The sequence below is a fragment of the Teleopsis dalmanni genome, chromosome X, assembly GCF_002237135.1.
Source record: "Teleopsis dalmanni isolate 2A chromosome X, ASM223713v2, whole genome shotgun sequence".
Lineage (NCBI taxonomy): Eukaryota > Metazoa > Arthropoda > Insecta > Diptera > Diopsidae > Teleopsis > Teleopsis dalmanni.
The window spans coordinates 96,544,694-96,549,413 of record NC_051848.1 but is presented as its reverse complement, the minus strand read 5'-3'; the positions used below and the strand labels follow the sequence as shown (position 1 = coordinate 96,549,413).

Sequence of the window (4,720 nt, the reverse complement as noted above, 5' to 3'; positions counted from 1 at the left end):
TTTTCTATTTTCCATTTTCCATTTTCCATATTATATATAGTACGTAGTAACTAGTACGTATAAGAATAAGAATAAGAATAAGAATAAGAATAAGAATAAGATTAAAATACTGGTAGATGTAGATTTTTTGAAACGCTTTCTTTGCCAACGACCATACCACGTTGAATACATCGGTTCTCGTCCGATCACCGAAATTAAGCAGCGTCGGGCGCGGTTAGTACTTAGATGGGGGACCGCTTGGGAACACCGCGTGTTGTTGGCTCCACAACACTTTTTTCCTTTTTTTTGCGGTTTTAATTTTTTTTTATTTTATTTTGTTACTAATAATATTTTTCTTTATATCACATATCTATTATTTATTTATATAAAATGCAATTATTTAACTAATTTCTGCTGTATACGTATATTCGCATCATTTTTAATTTTGAAATTGTAATCGTGTCGTATACGAAATGCACGTAAGCTCAAGATTTGTTCAGTTCCATATAAAATGTACAATAGGCATGCATGCGAGTGCGAGTGCAAGTGTGAGTACGAGTGCCAGCGTGAATGAAAACCTTAAATGATAGAAAACTTTTCAAGTAAAATTACTAATTAAGAAGCTTTGCTTATATTCCTTGTCCTTATTGAATAAAATTTAATAAAACAACAATCTATTGATTGCGCCTATTTATTAGCACTAGCACTAGCACTAGCACTAGCACTAGCACTAGCACTAGCACTAGCAATAGCACTAGCACTAGCACTAGCACTAGCACTAGCACTAGCACTAGCACTAGCACTAGCACTAGCACTAGCACTAGCACTAGCACTAGCACTAGCACTAGCACTAGCAGTAGCACTAGCACTAGCACTAGCAGTAGCACTAGCATTCATATGTTAAATTTTTTAATAAAAATATAAGTATGTATAAAATTTTATTCTTCCTTAAAGATTAAGTTAAAGTTAAAGTTAATATTGAAGTTAATATTACAGGCAATAGTACTACATAATTAAGCATGTAAAATACAAACACGGATATGCTCAATAACAGTTTTAGTTTAATTTTCCTATTCTGTTCATATTAACTTCACTAGAGAAGAAGAAAAAAGAAACTTTTCTATTTTATTTTATTTAAATTGAAATGAAAAATAAAATAAAATAGCTTTGGAAATTGCTTTAGAGTATTTTCTATTTTCCATTTTCCATTTTTCATATAATATATAGTACGTAGTAAGTAGTACGTATAAGAATAAGAATAAGAATAAGATTAAAATACTGGTAGATGTAGATTTTTTTGAACACTTCTTTGCAGCCCATACCACGTTGAATACATCGGTTTTCGTCCGCTCACTGAAATTAAGCAGCGTCGGGCGCGGTTAGTACTTAGATGGGGGACCGCTTGGGAACACCGCGTGTTGTTGGCTTCACAACACTTTTTTACTTTTTTACTTTTTTCCTTTTTTTTCCGGTTTTAATTTTTTTTATATTATTTTGTAAATAATAATATTTTTTTTTATACACCTATCTATTATTTATTTATGTAAAACGCAATTATTTAACTAATTTCTGCTGTATACGTGTACTCGCATCATTTTTAATTTTGAATTTTGAATTTTGAATTTTGAAAATCGTAATCGTGTCGTATACGCAATGCACCGTAAGCACAAGTTTTGTTCAGTTCCATATAAAATGTACAATAGGCATGTATGCGAGTGTGAGTGCGAGTGCAAGTGTGAGTACGAGTGCCAGCGTAAATGAAAACCTTAAATGTTAGAAAACTTTTCAAGTAAAATTACTATTTAAGAAGCTTTGCTTATATTCCTTGTCTTCATTGTATAAAATTTAATAAAACAACAATCTATTGATTGCGCCTATTTATTAGCACTAGCAGTAGCACTAGCATTCATATGTTAAATTTTTTAATAAAAATATAAGTATATATAATAATTTTATTCTTCCTTAAAGATAAAATTAAAGTTAAAGTTAATATTGAAGTTAATATTACAGGCAATAGTACTACATAATTAAGCATGTAAAATACAAACACGGATATGTTCAATAACAGTTTTAGTTTAATTTTTCTATTCTGTTCATATTAACTTCACTAGAGAAGAAGAAAAAAGAAACTTTTCTATTTTATTTTATTTAAATTGAAATGAAAAATAAAATAAAATAGCTTTGGAAATAGCTTTAGAGTATTTTCTATTTTCTATTTTCTATTTTCCATTTTCCATATTATATATAGTACGTAGTAAGTAGTACGTAGTAAGTAGTACGTATAAGAATAAGAATACGGTAGATGTTAGATTTTGAAACACTTCTTTGCCAACGACATCAGTTGAATACATCGTTCTCGTCGATAACGGAATTAAGCAAGCGTCGGGCGGCGGTTAGTACTTAGATGGGGGACGCTGGGAACACCGGCGTGTTGTTAGCTCACACATTTTTTACTTTTTCCTTTTTTCCGGTTTTTAAATTTTTTTTTATTTTATTTTGTATTATATATTTTTCTTTATATCACATATCTATTATTATTTAATAAAGCATTATTTAACTAATTTCTGCTGTATACGTGGTGTACTCGCATCATTTTTAATTTTGAATTTTGAATTTTGAAAATCGTAATCGTGTCGTATACGCTATGCACCGTAAGCACAAGTTTTGTTCAGTTCCATATAAAATGTACAATAGGCATGTATGCGAGTGCGAGTGCAAGTGTGAGTACGAGTGCCAGCGTGAATGAAAACCTTAAATGATAGAAAACTTTTCAAGTAAAAATACTAATTAAGAAGCTTTGCTTATATTCCTTGTCTTTATTGAATAAAATTTAATAAAACAACAATCTATTGATTGCGCCTATTTATTAGCACTAGCACTAGCACTAGCACTAGCACTAGCACTAGCATTCATATGTTAAATTTTTTAATAAAAATATAAGTATATATAATAATTTTATTCTTCCTTAAAGATAAAATTAAAGTTAAAGTTAATTAAAGTTAATATTACAGGCAATAGTACTACATAATTAAGCATGTAAAATACAAACACGGATATGTTCAATAACAGTTTAAGTTTAATTTTTCTATTCTGTTCATATTAACTTCACTAGAGAAGAAGAAAAAAGAAACTTTTCTATTTTATTTTATTTAAATTGAAATGAAAAATAAAATAAAATAGCTTTGAAAATAGCTTTAGAGTATTTTCTATTTTCCATTTTCCATTTTCCATATAATATATAGTACGTAGTAAGTAGTACGTATAAGAATAAGAATAAGAATAAGAATAAGAATAAGAATAAGATTAAAATACTGGTAGATGTAGATTTTTTGAAACACTTTCTTTGCCAACGACCATACCACGTTGAATACATCGGTTCCCGTCCGATCACCGAAATTAAGCAGCGTCGGGCGCGGTTAGTATTTAGATGGGGGACCGCTTGGGAACACCGCGTGTTGTTGGCTTCACAACACTTTTTTACTTTTTTCCTTTTTTTCCGGTTTTAATTTTTTTTTATTTTATTTTGTTACTAATAATATTTTTCTTTATATCACATATCTATTATTTATTTATATAAAATGCAATTATTTAACTAATTTCTGCTGTATACGTATACTCGCATCATTTTTAATTTTGAATTTTGAATTTTGAAAATCGTAATCGTGTCGTATACGCAATGCACCGTAAGCACAAGTTTTGTTCAGTTCCATATAAAATGTACAATAGGCATGTATGCGAGTGCGAGTGCAAGTGTGATTACGAGTGCCAGCGTAAATGAAAACCTTAAATGATAGAAAACTTTTCAAGTAAAATTACTATTTAAGAAGCTTTGCTTATATTCCTTGTCTTTATTGAATATAATTTAATAAAACAACAATCTATTGATTGCGCCTATTTATTAGCACTAGCATAGCACTAGCACTAGCACTAGCAGTAGCACTAGCATTCATATGTTAAATTTTTTAATAAAAATATAAGTATGTATAAAATTTTATTCTTCCTTAAAGATTAAGTTAAAGTTAAAGTTAATATTGAAGTTAATATTACAGGCAATAGTACTACATAATTAAGCATGTAAAATACAAACACGGATATGCTCAATAACAGTTTTAGTTTAATTTTCCTATTCTGTTCATATTAACTTCACTAGAGAAGAAGAAAAAAGAAACTTTTCTATTTTATTTTATTTAAATTGAAATGAAAAATAAAATAAAATAGCTTTGGAAATTGCTTTAGAGTATTTTCTATTTTCCATTTTCCATTTTTCATATAATATATAGTACGTAGTAAGTAGTACGTATAAGAATAAGAATAAGAATAAGATTAAAATACTGGTAGAAGTGTAGATTTTTGAAACACTTTTTGCCAAGGCGAACAACCACGTTGTAAGAATCGGTTTCGTTCGATCTACCGAATATTAGCAAGTCGTCGGCGCGTTAGTACTTGTAGATGGGGGACCGCTTGGGAACACCGCGTGTTGTTGGCTCCACAACACTTTTTTACTTTTTTCCTTTTTTTTGCGGTTTTAATTTTTTTTTATTTTATTTTGTTACTAATAATATTTTTCTTTATATCACATATCTATTATTTATTTATATAAAATGCAATTATTTAACTAATTTCTGCTGTTTACGTATATTCGCATCATTTTTAATTTTGAAATTGTAATCGTGTCGTATACGCAATGCACCGTAAGCACAAGTTTTGTTCAGTTCCATATAAAATGTACAATAGGCATGCA

The 4,720-nt window shown here is 29.2% G+C and overlaps 2 non-coding genes and 1 pseudogene across 2 annotated transcripts; all 3 read left to right on the top strand.

Moving 5' to 3' along the window:
- The first annotated feature begins 143 nt into the window (after positions 1-143).
- LOC119662797 lies at positions 144-262 on the top strand. Its single transcript, XR_005250903.1, has one exon. It is a non-coding gene; the product is annotated as a 5S ribosomal RNA (ribosomal RNA).
- Positions 263-1,286: 1,024 nt separating this feature from the next.
- Positions 1,287-1,406, top strand: LOC119662806 (annotated as a pseudogene).
- A 1,918-nt stretch (positions 1,407-3,324) lies between these two features.
- LOC119662845 lies at positions 3,325-3,443 on the top strand. Its single transcript, XR_005250940.1, has one exon. It is a non-coding gene; the product is annotated as a 5S ribosomal RNA (ribosomal RNA).
- Positions 3,444-4,720: the final 1,277 nt, after the last annotated feature.